Genomic DNA, 23,321 nt, shown 5'->3' with positions numbered 1-23,321 from the left:
CTTGTAGAAATTGACAAGCTGATTATAAAATTTATATGGAAGTCCAAAAAATCTAAAAGAAAACAATTTTTCAAAAGAAGAACTTTTGTTAGAGGCATCATAAAACTACAGTAATCAATATCATAGTGTGATATTGGCACAAGAATAGGCACAGATCAATGGAACAGAATAGAGAGTCCAAAAACAGACTTACACGTGTATGGTTGATTATTTTTTTTAAAATGAAGGTGGAATAATTTGATATCCACATGGGAAAAAAGTGAACCCTGATCTTTGCCTCATAACATATACAGAAATTAGTTGATTAGTTGATTCAAAGATTTGAAGAGGTAAAACTATAAAACTTCAATAAGAAAGCAGAAGAGAAAAATCTAATTCCCCTGTGTTAGGCAAAACAAAAAAAAATTTTTTTTTTTTGGCTGCGTCGTGTGGCATGCAGTATCTTCCCTAACCAGGGATCAAACCCACAACCCTGCAGTGGAAGCACGGAGTCTTAACCACTGAACCACCAGGGAAGTCCAAAAATTTCTAAAATAGGGCACAAAACACACAAAACCTAAAAGAATAAGAATTGATAAATTGAACTTCATCAAAATTTAAACCTTGGCTCTTCAAACAGTCCCATGAATAAAATTAAAAGCCAAGCCACAAACTGGGAGAATACATATGCAAAAGTTATTTCTGATAAAAGTCTTATATCTAGAACATTAAAAAATTCTAAAACTCAATAAAAAGACTAAAATCCAAGTTTAAAAAGGGGACAAAATTTTTGAACACATGTTTCACTAAAGAAAATATATGAATGATAAACATGAAATGATGCTCATCAGCATCATTGTCGTTGGAGAAATTCAAAACCACAATGAGCTACATCTACACGTATACTAGAATGGCTATAATTAAAAAGATTGAAAATTACCAAATGTTAGCAAGGATATGCAGCAATCGGAACTCATACATTGCTGGTAAAATGGTATAGCTATTTGGAAAGTAAGTTGTTAGTTTCTTATAAAGTTGAACATGCACCTCCTGTTATGACCCAACCATTCCACTCCTAGATATTTGCCTGAGAGAAATGAAAACATGTTCACACAAACACTTGTATGAAAATGATCATTGCAGCTTTATTCATAATAGCCCCAAATCGGAAATAACCCAAATTTCTGTCACTCATAAATGAAAAAACAAATTGCTGTAGAGCCATCCAATGGAATTTTAGTCAGGAGAAAAAGGAACAAATTATTGATATACACACGTTCAACATGGATAAATCTCAAAAGCTTTATGCTAAGTGAAAGAATCCAGACACAAAAGACTACAAATTTTAAGATTCAATTTATATGAAATTCCAGAACAAGCAAAACGATAGTGTCAGAGTCCAGATCAACAACTGTCTAGGGTTGGGGAGACTGGGAGAAGGGACTGGCTGCAAAGGAGCACGAGAAAAATTTGAGGGGAGGGGGGTTATGGAAATGTTCTATATTGTGATTGTGGTGATGGTTACATAACTCTATACATTTGAACTAATAATAATAAGAAGATATAATGAACAACTTTATGTCCATAATTTAAAATTTATATGAAATGGGCAAATTCTTTGAAAAACACAACTTACTGAGGTGACATCAATAGGAGGGTTTTTCTAAACTAAGTACATTTGTGAAAAAGAAGTTAATGTTGGCAAACAAACCAGCGTCATACATGTCAGAAGTGTGAAGAGGGTACAATTAGGACGTTTTGTTGTGGTTGCTGTTTTGTTTGTTTTGTTTTGAGCTAATATGTTGAAACCATATCTATCCCTCTATTTTTTTTCGTTTTTGTTTTTTTGGCCACACCGCACAGCTTGTGGGATCTCAGTTCCTTGACCAGGGATTGAACCCAGGCCATGGCAGTGAAAGTGTCATATCCTAACCACTAGACCACTAGGGAACTCCCTATCCTTCCATTTTCTTAGGAACTTTATCAATGAATACTATATCGCTTTCAGAAAAAATTCAGCTATATTGCTATATTTGTTTACCAGAAACCTGGAGACATGTATTGTTCAAATTAATTATAAAAGCCCCCCAAAATTAATTATAAAAGCACAAAAGAAAAACAAATGATTAAATATGTTAAGGACATATATAACTCAGTGTGAAAATAAGTATATACACAAGATATTAAAAAATTATGATAGAAAGAACAGTCTCAAAGAATTTTTTTTCTTTCATCCTGTCTTTGCAATTCCCAGTTTGGCTTTGGTAGAAAATCAAATCTTACTTAATATGTCTTTATGAACATCTGGTAGTGGGTAAGAGAGAAAGGCAGGTCTCTGGACTGAACTTTTGCTTCCTTTAAACAGAAAACTATTAAAGAAATTACACCTCCCCTATTTTTCTTATGCTTAAAAAAAGATAAAGCTAAAATTGAATCTGTGAATTATTGACCTTGCTTCTGTGTATCTGCACTCAAACCCATTAACATACTATATTTCCTCCTGTATGTCTTCTCATCTATTTTTGCTCTTTCTTTTTTCTCAACTTAAGAAATCAAGAAAAATCGTTAAGAGCTCAGACTCTTTTTTAAAAAAAATTTTACTTATTTTTGGCTACATTGGGTCTTTGCTGCTCTGCGCGGGCTTTCTCTAGTTGCGGTGAGTGGGAGTTACTCTTCGTTGAGGTGCGCGTGCTTCTCATTGCGGTGGCTTCTCTTGTTGCAGAGCACGGGCTCTAGGTGCGCGGGTTTCAGTAGTTGTGGCACGCAGGCTCAGTAGCTGTGGCTTGTGGGCTCTAGAGCACAGGCTCAGTAGTTGTGGCACATGGGCTTAGTTTCTCCGTGGCATGTGGGATCTTTGCAGACCAGGGCTTGAACCCGTGTCCCCTGCATTGGCAGGCAGATTCTCATCCACTGCACCACCAGGGAAGTCCAGAGCCCAGGCTCTTAAGATTGGGGACAGACTACTTGGGTTGAAATCCTCGCTCTGCCATTTTCCAAAGTCAGTTTTTCCTATGCCTAATATGAGTAACAATAACAATGACAACATCACTGACATTATTTATTATATGGCCCAGAGGGGTTAAGTAACTTGGCCAAGGTCACATAGCACTATCTACCTGGAAAAAGCCTCACCTTTATGGAAATACTATGCAGAGGCAAATTAATCCAGACCCTCCCATTCAAATCCAGGAAAGCAAAATTACATTCAACCCACCAGTGTTGATTGCATGTGTAGAAACAGGACAAGACTTCTGCCCTTTGGACCTTGATAGTCTCAAGAGGAGATGAATGAGGAAAGAGTCCAACTAGTTATGCATGAGAAATGACATGGGAAAAAAGTTCGGGGAGCTTAGTTTTAAGCATGGATGTGGGGTGAGGGCCCTGAGTGAATCAGGAAAAGCCACAAAGAGGAGGAATATTGGAAAGGCAGCCTTAAAACACACTCTTCAGAATCATCTTGAACCAACGGACTCTGCCAACATCTGCTAACACAATTTTTGTAGTAGCCCTTCCAAAGTGGATTGGCAAAGCTAGTTTGGTATACATAGGGTGACCAGCTGTCCCTGTTTGCCTGGGACTGAAGCCTCTCTCAGGATGTGGGACTTTCAATTTTGAAACTGAAGAGTCAAAGCAACCCTGGGCAAACTGGAAGAGTTAGTCGTTGCTGCAGAAGTAAACTATAACAATGCTTGCTAACATCTGTTGATTACCTGTAATGCGTTAGATGCACACTGTTCTAGGAATTTTCCACGTTTGCTCATTTAATTCTCCCAATAACCTAAGCCCCATTTGAATACTATCATTAGCTCCATTATGCAGTGAAGGAAGTCAAGGCACAGAAATTCTCAAGGTCATGCTTCCGGGAAGCGTTGGGACCAAACCCAGACATTGTCCTGCTAGGGTTGGCCTTTTTCACCATGGTCCTATCCTGAGCAAACAAATAGCCAGCTGCTGAGGATCTTGGATCCCCCAAGAAAATGGGAAGGGTCAGACCTGAGAACCAAAGCATTAAAAATGTCTTTTAGTTTGATCCCAGCATTTCTCGACTCCCAAATCCATGACTCTCTAGGGCAAAATTCCTCCTGCATTGGATGAAGTTCTTAGATCCTTAGGACAGTTTGCAATGGGTTCTTACTTGTTCCCAGGCAACTATGGTTTAAATGGGACTCAATCTCAACACTGCTTAGCTAATATTTTTATCTCTTTTAAAAAATAATTATCATTAGTTGAGAATGTACTATGCACCTGGCATTGTTCTGAACACAATGCCTATATTAAATCATTTAATCCTTATTTCTTGTATTAGTCATATACATGCCTGCTGAAGAAGAGAAATTTGAAAGTTAGTTTTTCATCCTCTTTCAAAATTGGTGATGGCTAGTTGGATAAAATAAGTCCATGGGGGATGGAACATATATTGATGCTTCAATGAGTATTTCTCCTAGTATATAAGTGATTTTGTTTTCTCACAACTAACCTCTGCTTTTGCAATATTCTGATTTATAACCTATTTGTGTCCCTTTTAAACACAATTTCATTCTCCCAGTCAAAGGTCTTCTATGGAAGTGTTCTTGGTGATTTAGAAACTCGTGATCTTGGTGTAAAGGAGCTTTGGAAATGCTGTTGATTGTTTGCTTGTTCTTAAAGTTTTTATCAGGCAGTTTATATGTCCCCCATGCTTTAGGGGAGAATGAGAAACCACCAGCATCTGTGGCCTTTGTTGAAAGATTGACTTAGAGCACTAATGCTTTGAGGGAGAATGGATTTGAATGGAATTCTCAACCATCCACCAGATCCTTGGATTTCTGTTGCCAGAATGCCCTTACTTTCAAATGGGATTTCCATTTCTCCTCAATTTTTATGTTGCCATAGGACAAACAGTCATAAAAATTCATGTCCCCTGCCAACCACCTGTACAACCACCTGTATTTTAAAATAATTTTAAACTTTAAAGAGCTTCAAGAATAGTACAGCTTCAGCAATTGTTAATGATTTGCTACATTTGCTTATCTCACTTTCTATTTTTTATCTATACATAAAATTTTAATGAATCAACAAACATCATGCTCCCTTATGTCTAAATAGTTCAGTATCTATGTCCTTTAAACAAGGACATTCTCTGATATAGCTGTGAAATAACAGAAAACTTATATTGGTCTCTGCCCCCAGTTCCTGATACAGAGCTACTGAAACCTTTGTAAATTCCTAAGTGATATGAGAGAGCACTAGGCATATCTTTTGTTCTATTGAGGTGCCTCTGGGTGGGCTCCTGCATGGCTCCTAGAGGCAGGCTGTTCACGAGAAAGACCAAGCCACGCTTAGAAGCTTGGAATTTTCAGCCGCACTCTCCACCCTGCAGAAAGAGGAGAGGGATTAGAAACGAAGTTAATAATTGATCATGCCTACGGGAGGAAGCCTCCATAAAATCCCAATAGCGGGACTTCCCTGGTGGTCCAGTGGTTAAGAATCCGCCTTCCAAGGCAGGGTATGCAGGTTCGATCCCTGGGGGACCTAAGATCCCACATGCCGCAGGGCAACTAAGTCCATGTGCTGCAACTACTGAGCCGTGCCACAGCTAGAGAGAAGCCTGCACACCACAATGAAAGACCCCGTGTGTTGCAGCTAAGACCCAACACAAACAAAAATAAATAAATAAATAAATAAATAAATAATAGTTTTTTTAAAAGTTAAAAAAAAATCCCAATAGTGTGGGGTTTGGAGAGCTTCCACGTAGGTGAACTCATCCACACTGGGAGGGTGACACACTCCAACTCCATGGGGCCAGTAGCTCCCGCACTCAGGATCCTCCCGGACCTTGTTCTATGTTCTTCATTTGGCTGTTCATCTGTATCCATTATCATATCCTTTAATAAACTAATAAACACAAGTAAGTGTTTCCCTGAGTTCTATGAGCCACTCTTGCAAATTAATTGAACCCAAAGAGGGGGTCATTGGAACCTCCCATCTACAGCCAGTTGGTCAGAAGCACAGGTGATAAGCTGGGATTGCAACTGGTGTCCGAAGTGAATATGTCAGGTCAGGGCATGGGGGGCAGTCTTGTGGAACTAAGCCCTTAACCTGTGGAATCTGATGTTATCTCCAGATAAACAGTTTCAGAATTGAGTTAAATTACAGGACACCCAGCTGGTGTCACAGAGAATTGCTTGGTGTGGGGAAAAAAATCTCTTAGTGACCAGAAGCATCAGAAGTGAAGTGTTTTGTGTGAGTAGTAAAGGAGACTCACAGGGAAGAAACACACAGATGGAAAACTGAGTTTTTTTAGGGAGAGAAACACACAGATGGAAAACTGAGCTTTTTAATAACCATGGTGTAATTATAAGGTTTGGGAAATGTATTATAGTTATAATACTCACCTAACATATTGTTTATATTTGAATTTCATCAACTGCCCCCAGAATATCCTTTATAGCAATTTTGACCTCCTCTTCCAGGATCCAATTCAAGATCACACATTGCACTTTGTAGCTGTTCTCTTTAGTCCCCTGTTAACTTAAAACAATAAAACGGCCAGTTATTTTACCAGCAAAATGAGTTTATTCAGGAGCAACAAAGAATTGCAATTCTGGACATGCATCTGTGGTGAACCCACATGTAAGTTCGGTAAAGCAAAGAAGGGGAAACTATTTTGTAGACGAGAAGGGGAAGTTGGGAGGGGCTTTTATAAACAAAATGTTCACTGGAAGAAACTGGGAGTTAGAAGTATAGTGGCTTTTCATTGGCTGAGTTATGATAGTCTCTCATTGGCTGAGCTCTTGCCAGCCAACAAAATCTTTCTTCCTTCTGCTGGTGGTAGTAGTCACTTCCTGACAGAGATGTAAGTTGCGTCTCTTCCTGTTGGAATCTGTATTGATGTTGAGTGGTACATGCAAGAGACGTCCCCCTTCTGGTCGCCTGACTCCATTTTAGTGAGATTTCTCTTTAGTTTTCATAGCTTTTATTTATTTATTTATTTAAATTTATTTTATTTTTTTATTTGGCTGCATTGGGTCTTCGTTGCTGTGTGCGGGCTTTCTCTAGCTGTGGCGAGCGTGGGCTACTCTTCGTTGCAGTGCACACGTTTCTCATTGCGGTGGCTTCTCTCGTTGCGGAGCACGGGCTCTAGGCACGTAGTTGTGGTACACAGGCTCAGAAGTTGTGGCACGCAGGCTCAGAAGTTGTGGCTTGCGGGCTCTAGAGCACAGGCTCAGTAGTTGTGGCGCACGGGCTTAGTTGTTCCATGGCATGTGGGGTCTTCCTGGAGCAGGGCTCGAACCCGTGTTCCCTGCATTGGCAGGCGGATTCTTAACCACTGTGCCACCAGGGAAGTCCCCTTTCATAGCTTTTAAATCTGCAGAAATTCCTCAGCTTTTCTTTGTCCTTCATGGCATTGACATTTTGAAGGCCAATTGTTTCATAGACTGTCCCTTAATTTGGTTTCCTCACAATTAGATTCAGATCATGCACTTTGGGCAGAAATGCTACACATATTGTCCTCTCAGTGTGTCCTATCAGGATGCTAATGACCTCAGTTTTCTCCACTACTGGCAATATTAACAATACATGCTTCTTGAACTGAGTAGGTAAATTGAGGACACATAATCATATACATGGATTTTTATAATTCTTTCTTATCCTCCATTTGTATTATTAAAAACCAGTCTGTTCTTCAAAATCTTACTCTGATGAATCCCATAGGTGGGATTTAGTCAGAGTGGCTGAGAGCACAGGCTTCAGTACCTGAGAGAGCACAGGCTTCAGTACCTGACACATTGGTTCAAATCCCTGATTCCACTTAGCAATTGTGACCTTGAACAAATTGACACCTTAGTTTTCCTCATTTGGAAATGATCATAATGAGAGTGTCTGCAGTTTGTTCATCTGTAATGAGGATTCAAGGAAGCAGTAAATGTAATAAAGCACTTAGCTCTTGGCTTGGCACAAAATAAGTGCTCAAAAAAACTAGTGATTGTTATTATTATAATTAACCCATACAATGGCAAGCAGAGACAGCTAGTTCTCCCTAAAAACTTCTTGACTTCTTTTGCCATTGGGAAGGGGCCACGTGATCAGTTCTGGCCACAGGACTGTAGGTGAAAGTGCCATGTGCCACTTCTGGGCTGAGGACCTTACAAGCTGGTGCTCTTCCCCTGCCACAGTGACCCTGAAGGCTGCATGTTCCAGATGGAGATAGGCTGCCTATTTAAACTGGTGTGGGAAAAAAATCTCTTGGTGACCAGAAGTGTCCTAAGTGTTCTGTGTGAATAGTAAAGGAGACTCACAGGGAAGAAACACATAGGTGGAAAACTGAATTTAAATAAATAAGAAGTAAACCTTTTGTCTTAAGCCATGGATATTATATTTTACTGTAGTAGAATCTAACATTTCCTTGATTAATTTAAGTAGCATGTCCACATAATGTATAAACAACGATTTGATAATTATGCAAAAGACTAAAATATACTGTTGATTCTACCTTTAACGACAGTTAAGTCTGTGTTTTTACTGATACTCATTCAACAAATATTTCTTGAGCACTAACTGCATGCCTGATTGTCCTGGCAAGTGGCAAGCAAAACCAGGCAGAGTTCCTGTAATCATGAAGGTCATAGTCTAGTCAGGGAGACAGGCCTTAATCAAACAATGGCATAGGCAAATGCAGAAGTGTAACCAGTCTTAGGCTCTGAAGAAGGGAGAGGACCACAGTGCTATGAGAGGCTGAAAGTGAGAAATAGATCTATCACTAGCAATAGGATCTTGGGAAACTTGGCTTAATAGCCTAGTAGTTTCCCTGTAAAATGGGTACATTGGCCTAGCTGATCCTGAAGGTCCCTTCCAGCTCTCATAGTCTATATTTTTGTGTGGATTCCTCTTTTTTCCTTGTTTGTGTGAGCATTTTTTAATTGAAAAAAAACTAATTTAGCAGAAACATTGGCTAGCACATGAGGCAATGTGACTTCTTTTCTTACTGCTAATTTAAATCCAGTAGTGTTAGGCAGCCTCCCTCAATGTTTTTGCTGAAACTTTGGAATAGTGCTTACTAATCATCTTCAGGGGAACTTTGTGAGCTATGAGTAAGCAAGTTTCATTGAGTGACAAAGGCAGGAGGCTTACATCCATTTAGCAAAGATGACCCTCTCTGGGGGTAGAATTTGAAAAGCCCCTGAAGAAATCTGAGGGTGGGGGAAATATTTCCCCCTCTAGCTACCTGAATTCCCATATATTTGTAACTTCAGAAAATCCTAGAACAACAATGAAAGTTTTTACTTGGGAACAACACTGTTCTTTTTTTCTAATGCTTCAGTGTGAATGTCTTATGGTAGCTGGAAGTCACTGAGGGATAAGGAAGGGAAAGAACTCAGAAAGATCTGGAGCTTGAGGGACTTGGCCAGAAAATGCAGATATGAGTCTGTGTGCAGAGGTCTTGTGCTCTAGGAAGGCCCTGGCTGCCAGGCTGAAGAGACCACCCACAATGAAGGATTCAGGGATAACAACACTACCTCACAATGTTGCCAAGGGCCAACAATGAGTACCTGGCATGTTTATTACCAAAGAAGTTCACTACCTTGTACCAAGCACCATAATAATGTGAAATAGTGGTCTTATATAATCTAAAGAAAGAAACAAAGTACTTTAAGTCAGAAAAATAAGGGGTATGATTTTTTTCCCCCTGTAATGACTGGAGGTCTTTGCTATGAGTTTCATAACACTTGTATACCCTAGATAGGTGTCAAAGAGGCAAACGACAAAAAAATTAGCACAAGCTTCAATTCATGTGACTTTGATTCCCACGTTGATGCCAGCGAAAAAGCCAATACATAACTGCAAAATAACTTTAAGAAAAATTACATGACTAAGCAAAGCTGGTATTAAAAGGCCAGTTCTTCTTTTTGTAAAGGACTCGAAACTTGCTAACATAATAGGAGCAGTTTTCTCATGCCCATAGAACCATTTTCACATCCCACATCTTGCCAGTTTGGTATTTCCTTCCTTTATTGCTTAAAAGATTGTCAGACATTTTGAAAGGAGAGAAGTCAATTAAAATGCATTTAGACTGTTCTTTAAAAATGCTGATAGGACAGGCAAATTTAAGATTTCAGAAACAATAAAATATGAGGGTTTTTTTTTTTTTTGAGAAGGCAAGGAATTTTAATGTTCTGTATCCTTGAGGAAAAATGCTATATTTTGTTAAAAGTAAATATGTTGTTTTCATTCATTCAAGCAAAGTAATTTACTTTACTTCATATTAGTGTTGAGTTGTCTCAAACATTATGTCCACATATAGCTTGTAAGTAACTCTTCCAAGGAAAAAAGAAAAAAAAAACCCCATATTTCTCCATGATAATACACATATCTAGGATTCTGAAGGGACTCTGGGGACCCAGTGATTTTCACAGCTTTTTCTTTTTTAATCAGTGGAACTAGTTTCTATGTTAAGACTCTCACGAGGAATGAAAGTCGCCCTGGTGGAAGAGGGGATTGAGGACCCCAACCCAAACTCAATCCAGTATTCATTTCAAATAAACTTTGCTTCACTACTTTATCACCAGAGTCCATCAAAGTATCTGGCAGAAAGATTTGTTGAATATATTATGCTGCCTCAGTCAATATCAAATAGAGATCATCACTTATAATACATATTGGAACGTTTATAAAAATAAATAAAACCTAAGTATCCATCAACAGATAAATGGATAAAAAAGCTGTGGTATACATAAATACAATGGAATACTACTCAGCCATAAAAAAGATGGAATTTTGTCACTTGCAACAACATGGATGGATTGGAGGGCATTATGCTAAGTGAAATAAGTCAGACAGAGAAAGACAAATACTGTATCACTTATATCACTTATATGTGGCATCTAAAAAATACAATAAACTAGTGAATATAACAAAAAAGAAGCAGGCTCACAGATATAGAGAACAAAGTAGTGGTTTCCAGTGGGGAGAGGGAAGAGGGGAGGGGCAACATAGGGCTAGGGGCTTAAGAGATACAAACTATTAGGTATAAAATAAGCTACAAGGATATATTGTACAACACAGGAAATATAGCCAATATTTTATAACTATAAATGGAGTATAACCTTTAAAAATTGTGAATCACTATATTGCACACCTGTAACTTATATAATATTGTACACCAAGTATATGTTACTAAAAGAAAAAAATAAATTAAAAAATAAATAGTGTAATAATGGAAACTAGTGTGTTATTTTCAATAATAGTAATTGGCCAGGTAACAGCCTTAAGACACATTTTAGTACTTGGCAAAGCAAAGTGAATTCATTTTCATTTGAGAAGTATATTTTGAGTTGGAGGGACCGAAGACTTTAATATCAATTAATATCAGTCCCCTGTTTGAACACCCCAGACCGACTTCTTTCCATCTGTGGTACTTAATCTCACTTTCCTCAGCTGTAAAGGAGAACAATAACATCAATTTTGATGTCCATTAATAAAACCCCCTTTTTTCCATGCATACCAATAGGGTTCACATGAGGTTAAGGGGACTCTATAGCAGTGTCTCATCCTGTGTGCTTAGGGGATGGGAGGTAGGGAGGGGGTGGGATGACTCATCTTGAGCCAATGAATAGAGTGTCATTAAATGGATTGAGACCCAACTGGGAATATTTGGACTTTAACTGGAGAGGGCCTACCAGTTTGCATGAAAGACTCAGGAGCTTCCTAAAAAGGCTCTTATTATTCCAAGGGAATTAGTTACTGGAGGAGAGAGCCAATTTCGAGTGTTGTGTGTTGTCTATCACTCAGATTTGAAGAACTTGTGCATCGTGTCAAAACCAAGAACTGGACAAGCTGTTTTGACACAAAAGTTTTAGTAGGACACAGTAAGGGAAGGAATGTCCTGTTCTCTGTAGTGCAGTGATAGTGTTACCGAATCAGGTCCAGCCGCTCGCTGCTCAAAAATCAATACAGAAAGAGAGAGACAAATGTAGCTAGAAAGGAAAGTTGCGGGCCTCCCTGGTGGCGCAGTGGTTGAGAGTCCGCCTGCCGATGCAGGGGATACGGGTTCGTGCCCCGGTCTGGGAGGATCCCATATGCCGCGGAGCGGCTGGGCCCGTGAGCCATGGCCGCTGGGCCTGCGCATCCGGAGCCTGTGCTCCGCAACGGGTAGAGGCCACAACAGTGAGAAGCCCGCATACCGCAAAAAGAAAAAAAAAAAAAAAAAAAAAAAGAAAGGACAGTTGCTTTTAAGCAGAATGCTGGCAATCTGGAGCGATGGTGGACTCAGTGTTCCCCAAAAACCATTTCCAAAGATTCTGCTCAGCCATGAAAGTTTTTAAAGGGAAAAAGGGAAGTAATCTCAGTTAATCATTGAGATAGGGGGTTAGAGTCGTCGCCATCCCCCACTGTGTGCAGGCTTGTGTGCGGGCTTGTCAACCTGTGATTTTTCTTTAGATGCTATCTTGTTCACACAGTTTGTTTATGAGATTACTGAAGGGGGAGCTAGGGAAGAGATCTGGTCATCTGTTAATCACTTGTTCTTCATTTCTACTTCTTTGATCTACAGAAAGAATCAACGGATTCTGTTCTGTTCTGTTCTGCCTCCCCAGCAGAACATTTTGCCAATGTTAAAAAGAATGAGGTAAATCTATGTGTATTGATATAGAATATTCGCTAAGATATATTATCGTTAATTGTAAAAAGATACAGAACAATGTAAATATTATGCATCCATTGAAAATAAAGGAATTATACATATATATGCATGGAAGACATTGGAAGGATACACAAGACCATTTATAGTGATTAATTCTGAGAAGGTGACTGGGTGTGGAAATCTGGGGCAAGAGAGACTTTTCATTATTTACTCTTTTGTATTATTTGAATTTCTTTTTTTGGATATATCTACATATATATGTTATTACATATCACATATATGTAACTTTTTAAAACCTATGCATTGCAAAATATAAAATTTAAATTGAAAATAACTAAGTTAGTCTGAACTTTCTCATATTGACTATTACTATCTATCCCAAATAAAAGGAAAAGGACATACCATTTAGAAAATATGTAAATATTTTCAGTTTTCATATATATGAGAAATATTCTCATATATATGAAATATATATATATGAAATATATATACTATATAGGAGAAATATTTTCATATATATATATATTAATAAGGAAGTTCCTTATTTTGGGTAGGCTGCTTTCTTCCCCAGAAGCAGAACACAGCAATGGTGCTGAAGAAGTCTGGTTCTGATGTCAAACAGCTTGGGATCCAGTCTTAGCTCTGCCACTTACTAGCTACATGTCTTGGGTAACTTAACCTGTCTAAGCTTCAATTTCATTGCCTTTAAAATGTGGGAGAATAATAGTATCTACTTTTTAGGGTTATTTATGAAGAGTGAATGAAGTAGCACAGTTGAAGTGACTACCATACTGGCTGACTCACGGTAAGCACTTGATAAATATTATTAGGAAATGCATATGATGAAAATAAAGGGGACACAACAGTGAGGATTCATGGGAAGCCAATATTTGTTTTCCTTTTTGAAAAATGTGGACAGCCAGTGACAAATATGGATAATAAAACACATTTAGAGACGTTCCATTTGTGTAATTAACAATCTAGTAATTTTCAATCACTGGTTGAAGTTTAGGTCTCTCAGTGATGGCAGACCTTTGAGAGTTGAATAGGGTGTGGATAAAATGGCAGAGTTTCACAGTCAGTTTAGAAGAGACTGTGTTACCTATGTTATCTACTTGTCTTTCTGGATGCTCTTACTGTTCTTAGTTTCCCCATGTGTCATTTAACAAGGTGGAAAGAACCATGGACTGAAGAGAAAAGAGAATAATTTAAGCCTGACTCTATAACTAATGAGCTGGGTGACCTCAGGGCCATATTGCCCCTACCTGCAAAACCAGGAGACTGGCCCAGATGATCACCAAGTTTCTTCCAGATCTAACAATTCTACAAAAATGCCATGCCTGCTTAGCCCTTCTGGTCGCTACTGAGTCTATATCCTGTGTTGCTCCATTCTGATGAACTCAGATTGTGAGGTGACAAGAGAGCTTTGCAAAGCCTGAACTAAAAATAACCTCCTCCATAAATATTTTATCAGAAGCTAGAGAGCTAAATAAAATAAAAGGTAATTAAAAATCAGTATTAATGTCTGTATTCTGAGAATTTCACTTTGTTATTCATTTTGTGAACAGAAGTTTCCATCAGAGGTGGCTAAACTAAATTAAGAATGAAAATCCTTCAGAGTGTAAATAAAAGAAACAGATTTAAATTACTAAAATTTACTAAGAATAAGATTCATTTTGCTTTATGTCTCCCATTCAATTGATACAGTACTTTTAATAGGCGTACTCATTTAGCTCATATTTTCCAGCATTTTGCAGAAATGTTATACCTTATGTATAATAACGATTAAAATGCTTTACATTTGTGGAGCTGGTGTTTCATAGTTTACCAAGAGATTTTGTAGTTTAATAATTTACAACCGAAACGTCTATCTGGTCAGGAATTTGATAATATACAATATAGCTCTTTTCTCTTGTTAAAATGATAAATTGATATTTGAGTTAGAGTTTATTTTATAAAGCAAATATTGCAAGTTGGTAAAAAAAATAAAAAACTGTTCAATAGAAATGCAAAATAGGGTGGTATGCTCTGGAATGTTTGTGAGTTAGGCAATATTCAAAGAACTTCCTTATTTTAACTTTAAAATTTAAAACAACTTCTCTATATCAATAATAAAGATTCTTTGTTTTTCACCAGGCAGGGAGGTCACTTCAATATTTGATATGCAACATGGTATTTGGTATCAAGCGTGTTGTTTAACCAGGCTATTGAAATCGCGCTATAATACCAATTCATATGCTATAGGACCAAACTTTTATTCTCTATAATGCCAAAGTTCTCATGCAAACTATATTTGTTTTTGGTTTTGGAAGTTGGGACAGAAACAGCAGCAGCAAATTTCATTGTTTCAGATACTGAAGAGAAAATTTTGAATTTTAATATAAACTCATTTTAGGTATTTTAATATCATTAATTTTTGAATAGATTGTTTAGATTGGACTGCCTCATTTGAGTAGACTGGGGAAATTCCATATTGCCTCTTTCCTCCATGTTCTGGAAAATGACAGTATAGAACAGTAAAGCATTTGATTTCTCTTTGGAATAATAATGCTGAAGTGAGTCATTCATTTATTCATTTATTCAACAACCATTTATTGAGTATTTACTATTGTGCTAAGCCTCACAGGAAAGAAAAAGAAGCATATAACTGGGTACTTGCATGTACACAATGATAACCAATAACTGTAGATGGGTCAAACTCGAAGCACCAACAGTGGATACTTTAATAGAGTAAAAAAAAAAAAAAAAAAAAAATTCTGGAGTAGGAGCGCTAGAATAGCCAGGGAAGGCTTTGCCCGGGAGAAAGAGCCTGAAAAGATGGGTTGGATTCAAATAAGGGGAAATAAATGGAGAAAACATCCCAGGGAGGAGAAGCCATATATAAAACGTTATAGTATTAGTCAGGCAGAAGGCATGTCCTGAAGATAATATTGAAGAAATAGGTCACAGAGCATAGAACTCTTTAATTACTGAAGGGGTCTGTGGACAAGTAGCATTAGCATCCCCTGGGAACTTGTAGATATGCAGAACCAGAAACTAATTCCACATATTCAAGGTCTTTGGGTGCTTTGAAGATTGGATGTCTTCCCTGATGAAAATGCAAACTTCACTCTAGAACCAAAATCTAGACATTCCTGGAAACAGTGAGTTTTCCCCCCAATTCCACAGTGTTTGCCTAATCTGGAGAGAGGTAGTTAGGTAGATATGATTGTGGAAGTATTTGACTGCTGAGTTAAGTAGCTCACGCCTCATCCACTCATGAATTCAATAAACATTTATTGAACTCCATTGTGGTAGCACTGGGGATACAGAGAAAAATAAGCCCACCTTAAGCCCTGCCCTTAAGGAGCTCACAATCTTATGGAAAAGTAAGTAACCAACAATTATAAATATCTTTCTGCAAATGAGTTTTAAAGCGTTATAACTGAGAAATAAACATGATTTATTCTGTTAACATTTACTGAATATTTAGTATATGCAAAATGGTGGTGTTCAAGCATATTTGGGGTTGGGGAGAAGCAGAGATGGATCAGTTAAGTGGCTACCATCTAAGAGTAGGAAGTAAAGGAAGAATAAATAGGGTTTGGTCACTGTGAATTCAACGGAAGGCCAGAGAAAGAAGCACGTCTGCATTACCCATAAGTGGTAAGGTAGAGTAGAATTTGGATCACTGAGCAGAGAAATAGGGAAGTTGAGAGAGTGAACCATATTTGGGGGTTTTTGTTTGTTTGTTTTTTTAGTTGGGGGAGAGATATGTTCAGTTTTAGATATGTGGATCTTGAATGCATGTTCATAGAGAACCCTCTAGTATGGAGGAGGAGGTTCAGGACTGGAGCTGAAGAGAAAAGCAGAGCTGAAGCAATGATTGATCCGATGCTTTTTCCTCCTAACAACCCATTTGAATCACTGGAAAGTAAATAGGATTGATTGTGCAGCTTGAAGTTGTCCGTTGATGGTTAATTACGTTTTGTTTATTTTTAAATAAAGCTCCAAACCTTTGTTTTCTTTGCTGCGAACAACACAAGCAAGTTTAGTGAATCTCAATCGTGACTATTATGTTCACTAATATGGCTTTATTTCCTTTTCCTGTTAGTGCAACAGTAACAGCAAAAAAATGACAATAACTAAGTTTTTTTTTAAAATTCCATTTTCAAAGTCTTACTCTAGTACATTTTGTCTGTGTGTTCATTTTTTAAATGTATTGGCTGGGACCTCCCTGGTGGCGCAGTGGTTAAGAATCCACCTGCCAATGCAGGGGACACAGGTTCGAGCCCTGGTCCAGGAAGGTCCCACATGCCACGGAGCAACTAAGCCCACGTACCACAACTACTGAGCCTGTGCTTTAGAGCCCGCGAGCCACAACTACTAAGCCCGTGTGCCACAACTATTGAAGCCCACGTGCCTAGAGCCCGTGCTCTGCAACAAGAGAAGCCACCGCACCGAGAAGCCCACGCACTACAACGAAGAGTAGCCCCTGCTTGCTGCAGCTAGAGAAAGCCTGTGCACAACAACGAAGACCCAACGCAGACATAACTAACTAACTAACTAAATAAATAAATAAATGTATTGGTTAACTTCAAAAACCACAGCTATCTTGTATCATACAAAATTTGAACTGTATAAATGGTTATTATAGTCAATGCATAGCTGAGTGGTTTAAATTCCTCAAAAGTTAATTGTGTAATTTAATTTTAATATGTAGACTTTGTGCTATATTTACCTATTATGCTCTTGCTCTCCCCCAGCTCCTGGCAAGATTTACTGACTATTCAAACTACCAGCTTCTGTAAGCTCCTCTATCTGGCATATCCATGTGTGGCATTATCTCTCATCTGGTAGGGACTGGATGAATCTTACTGTGGTAGACTTGGTGGATGGAGTGTCCAGGGGTGATATCTGGGCACTAATGCCATTTCTCAGTGGTAGATCTCTCCTACATATCTGCGGTGTTGGCTCAGTTTATATAACAGAGCTTCCATGTCGGTCTCCAAAGAGACCCTTGCAATCTAGACAAATACATTCACTTTCTAGGAGAGAAAACAGAGACTCCACAAGAGAAAATTCAGAGTTATGGTTGATGGTATGGGCTTTGGTGTTAGACTAGGGCTCAAATCCAGGCTCTGTCACTTTTAACCAGATGACCTTGGGTAAGTAGAAACAAATAAGCAAAAAAAGCCAACTAGTTTACTTTTATTAAAAGAGTAATCCGGGCTTCTCTGGTGGCGCAGTAGTTGAGAGTCTGCCTGCTGATGCAGGGGACACGGGTTCGTGCCCCGGTCTGGGAAGATCCCACATGCCGCGGAGCGGCTAGGCCCGTGAGCCATGGCCGCTGAGCCTGCGCGTCCAGAGCCTGTGCTCCGCAACGGGAGAGGCCACAACAGTGAGAGGCCCGCGTACAGAAAAAAAAAAAAAAAAAAAAAGAGTAATCCATGGTATAAAATTCAAACAGTACAAAGGGTATACAAGAAAAAGTGTCTTCCTGCACTTCAGATCTGCAGTCTACTCTGCAGAGTAACCATTCCTAAGGTTTCTTGTACAAATGTTCAGAATTTCATGCATATGCATAGCATAATACAAATGCGGTTATGTAAATGTGCAAGCATATCTATGTCAATTCCTGTAAACGAAATTTTTGTCAGGGGTATGTGCATTTAAAATTTTGTATGTAGATGCTGCCTAATGGTCATCCAAAGGATTGCACAGTGGATGAGAGTGACAATTTTCCCACATGCCACTTCTTAAAAAATTTACCAGTTAGATAGGTGGAAATGTCATCCTAATGTGGTTTCTTCAAATGTTTTTAAAAATATAACACATAGACAGAAAAACACACAAAATATAAATGTACTATTCAATGAAGTATCAAAGAAGCAAACAAATCAGGTCAAGAAACAGAATATCAGAACATTCCACAAACTTTCCTCATGCTTCCACCTACCCACTTTCTCCTTTCCAAAAATTAACATTATAGTTCAGTTTTGCCTGATTTTGAACTTATATGCACGGAATCATACATAGTGTGCTTTCTTTGGTGTCTGCTTGTTTTGTTCAATTATGTGTTTATGATATTTCTCCAGTATACAACTGTAGTTCTTTCATTTGCCTTGTTATATAGATGTCCATCATGTAAATACATTGCAATTTATGAATCCATTCTACTATTGACAGATATTTGGGTTGTTTACAGTTTTTTATTTTTATGAATAATGCTATGTAAATATTTTTATACATGTCTCTTGGTACACATGTGCATGCATTCCTGTTACGTCTATACCTAGGAGTATGGCACTGCCATAGCCATGTCAAGATCAGTCTAGCTTTTGGGAGGATGAAAGACCACATGGAGAGAGAGGCCAACCAAGTCAGCCAATGTACCAGCTGAATATAGCTGTGTGAATAACCTCCAGCAAGATCAGAAAAAGAACTGCCTGGCCAATCCATATGATTGTGATAAATAACTACTACTGCTGGTTTAAGTCCCTACATTTTGAAGCAGTTTGTTACATGGCAATAAACAACTGACATATAGAAATTTGGTACTAGAGATGGGGTACATAGAAATTTAAAATACATGGCATTGACTTTGGAACCATACTGTGGGTGGAGGCTGGTAAAATGAAGAGGCTGTTAGTGAGAGCTGAAGGACTGGCAAGAATCTTTTAGGGTAAACCGTTGTGGAACAGTGGATAAAAATGTTGCCTGTAGTAACTTGAAATATAGATAACATAGTGAATGAACTTGACTAGCTGGCTGAGATATTTCCAGGCAGAATATTGAGAGTGTCATTTGGCTTCTTAGAGCTGAGTATGAGCTATGGGAAGAGAGAAAGACACTACAGAACTGTTCAGTTTGTAAGAAGAATTTGGAGGAGATACAGAGAGCCCAGGCTTCCTGGGTTAGAAAATAAAACAGTTCCTTATCCCAGGTTTCTCCAGCTGGCAAGAATTTCAAAATAAGAAATGCCCCCACCTTTCTATAATGAGATTTGAGAGGAAATAAAGCAATGAGAGAGAAACTCTCACTTCTGGTATAATAACTTCGATAGAGAGACAAGCCGGTCTTGCCCTCAGGAAAAAGAGGAAGGTGGGAGGAAGGGGTTGGGTTGGTCAAGAGGTGGTCTATAAAAGATCTGAGACCATAGACATTGGGCTACTGTGGCATGTGTTATGTCTTCCCTAGTGAATGAGGTCCTGCTTCCTCAGCTCTCCAGGGCAGAAGACAATCACAGCAAGACACAGTTTAGGAAGAGCCATTAATACTGTACTTAATGCCAGCTACATCCACCCCAAGGGGACAAATACTGGTATTAGAAAATAACTGTGAATACCTAGTGTGTCCAGCTACTATAACTTCCCCCTTCCTGCACCCTTATTCATGCATATGAAAGCAAATATGATCCTCCAGTGGACACTGTTCCCTTAGCCACAGCTGACTGGTCCAAGTGTGGGCACCTGATTACAAAGAATTTAGTGAGTGGGTGCAAATGGTAGGGATAATTATGAAACAAGAGTGGCTATGAAGTATGGCCATAAACTGATGATTATTACAGATGGGTGTTAGGTACATGGGTGCTCATTGTTAACTATTCTCTCAAAAGTATATTATGAATTTTGAAATTGTATATCAAACAAGAATACGATGGAAGTGCTGACTAAGGGTTAAGAACCCTTAGTCTCAAAAAAGCTCAAAATATTCAGGAATTAGTTTAACCAAAGGTACAAGACCTGTACACTGAAAACTACAAAATGTTGAAAACAAGTAAAGATGACCGTAATAAATGGAAAGACATCCCACATTCATGAATGGGGAAGACTATTACAATGGCAATAATCCTCAAATTAATCTATGGAGTCAGTACAATCCTTATCAAAATTCCAACTGCCTTTCTTTGCATAAACAAACAAGCTGATCCTAAAATTCAATATGGAAATGCAAGGGATCCAGAATAGCCAAGACAATTATTATTTTTTTTAAAATAAATTTATTTATTTATTTATTTTAATTTTGGCTGCGTTGAGTCTCCGTTGCTGCATGCGGGCTTTCTGTAGTTGTGGAGATACCATATGACCCATTAATTCCACTCCTAGGTATATAACTAAGAGAACTGAAGACATGTATTTCCACAAAAACATGTACACAGATGTTTGTAGCATCATTATTCAAATAGCCAAAAAATGGGAACTCAAATATCCATCAACTGATGAATGGATAAACAAAACATGGCATATCCACACAACAGAATACTACTTAGCAGTAAGAAGGAATGAAGTATTTCATACATGCCACAACATGGATTAACCTTGAAAACATTACGGTAAGTGAAATAAGCTAGATACAAAAGGACAAACAGTGTATGATTTCACTTATATGAAATATCTAAAATAGGCAAATTCATAGATAGCTACAGAAAGGTTATCAGTAGCTAGGAGGGGAGCAGTAGGGAGTTATGGCTTAATGGGTATAGTTTCTGTTTGGGGTGATGAAAACATTCTGGAATTAGACAGTGGTGACTGTTGCAAACCTTGTGTATATACTAAAATTGTACACTTAAAAAATGATATTACTGTATGTGAATTATTTCTCAATTAAAAAAAAGACCCCTTAGTCTAAAGAGAAATTCTTTGACGACAAAGTACATGTTATTGAAAGGAAACATTTGAAATACAATACGTAATTTGTGAAAATCACACACCTCGTAGTGAGAGAGTGGCATGGACATATATACACTACCAAATGTAAAACAGATAGCTAGTGGGAAGCAGCCGCATAGCACAGGGAGATGAGCTCTGTGCTCTGTGTCCACCTAGAGGGGTGGGATAGGGAGGGTGGGAGGGACATACAAGAGGGAGGGGCTATGGGGATATATGTATGCATATGGCTGATTCACTTTGTTGTACAGCAGAAACTAAAACAACATTGTAAAGCAATTATACTCCAATAAAGATGTATTAAAAAAAGAAAAATCACACACCTAGTTATGATTTCAAAACATTCCTTAGTTTAAAAGACAATTATAAATACCCAGCGTTAAGTCCTTCTGAAGCTGATATTTATTATACTTATATATTTATACTTATTATATTTCATAGGTTTCTGCTTCATGGAATAAAATCGGAGCAAAAGAAAGTAACGTCCACTAGGTAATGTAACGCACAGAAATGTTTACGTTTCTAACTTAGGAAACTACAGTATGGTCATGTGTTTGCAAATCAATTTACCAAATGTATAGATCACGGCTCAGTTACAGAAGGCATCATAATGCAGTTACTCCAGACTGGAAGTCAAATGATCAGAGCTGCTGTCCTGGCTCTATCACTTAGCTTGTTTCTACTTCTTCATGGGCAATTGAGATGTCTGGAATTGAGATTCCTTCCAGCTTTAAAATTTTAAACTAATTTGATCGTATTGTGGCTTTATAGTCAAAAGAATTTTGAAATTGTGTTACTTGCTTGGACTGCATTTAAACATTCACGTTTTAAAATTTAATAAATTATTACTGGACCGTAAGATTTGAAAAGGATTAAATTATCTACTCCACTTTTAATCAATTAGACCAACTGATCTCATTCCGCTGAGAATGAACCTGAAGCAATACCACCATCTGGTGGTTTCTCTTCAAATATAACAACTTTCTTGAAGAAGAGAGCATGGCCTCTCATATCAAATAGGACAGGTGGTTCAGATATGCCTAGTTTAGGAAACAAGTTTAATAATATTGCATAATATATGTTTAAGTTAACTAATGTTTATGTTATTGGCCTTAAAAACGTATAATTCAACACATTCTCTCAAATATTTGTTTAGTGCCCAAGTACAAGAACAAAACAGTGAACAAAATAAACAAAAATACTTGCATTCATAGATGATACATTCTAGTGAGAGGCAGTAGGCAATAAATAAGCATAATAAGTAAATTATATTTAGTGGTAACTTCTAAAAAATCAGGATAAGGGGGATGTAGACTAGGTTGCAATTTTAAATATTAATAACATTTGAGCAAAGACTTGAAAGAGGTGAGGTCAATTCCAAATGTTAGTCTGAAGAATAAAATTCCACAGACTTATAAACTAAATGTTTATCTTTAATTCTAGCACGCTGCTATACCTGTTTCCTCAAACGTTTCTTTTTGGTAAGCAGTAACTGTAAAACCAGGTCAATAGTAACAGGAATGACTGCATTTTGAAAAGTGATGTTGCCCTCAAGATACATACCTTTCCTATAGAGTAATGACTGCCTTTTGCTAGAATCGGAGAAGGTACAGGTAGAAGAAAGGAGGGAGGGACGCTAACGCTGACCCTGCAGGCCACTGCGACGCCAAAAATCTCGTTGGCGGCCTCAGTGTAAGGCGGCTCCGCATTGGTGGCGCGGGGCTCTTCCTATTATTATAAGGTAGCCCTCTTTCCTAGTCGGAGGAAGGAGCCAGGGGAAAATCGGGTCAACGCCCGCAGTGTGCTTCAGGACCAGCAATTTCTGCGACGCCGCAAGCTGCGTCCGCTTCCAGTCAGACTGCCGCATCGAGGCCCGACGCGCATTCCCGGTTGGCGGATTCACCACTTCTTGGTGTCAGAATTTAAAATGAAAATTCGAACTTCCCTATTTCGGAAGCCTTTCCTGTCCAAGAAAACAGAATCAGGGGAGACTTGGAGTCCTTGAATTTTTTTTTTTTTCCCTTGCGGCTTCCGCAGTATCTACACCCTGCGCGCCGGGGACTTGCGTCGAAAGT

The 23,321-nt window shown here is 38.3% G+C and overlaps 1 long non-coding RNA gene across 1 annotated transcript; it reads right to left on the bottom strand.

The window, feature by feature from the left end:
* Positions 1–1,122: 1,122 nt before the first annotated feature.
* Positions 1,123–23,261, bottom strand: LOC309811654. The gene is made up of 3 exons (XR_014295223.1): positions 22,810–23,261; positions 6,354–6,489; positions 1,123–5,332 (listed from the first exon to the last, which is right to left on the bottom strand). It is a non-coding gene; the product is annotated as an uncharacterized lncRNA (long non-coding RNA).
* Between the last annotated feature and the right edge of the window lie 60 nt (positions 23,262–23,321).

This window comes from Mesoplodon mirus, assembly GCF_964341445.2.
Source record: "Mesoplodon mirus genome assembly, chromosome: 11".
Lineage (NCBI taxonomy): Eukaryota > Metazoa > Chordata > Mammalia > Artiodactyla > Ziphiidae > Mesoplodon > Mesoplodon mirus.
Note: the sequence above shows the minus strand (reverse complement) of the source record. Positions and strands in the feature narration are given on the sequence as shown.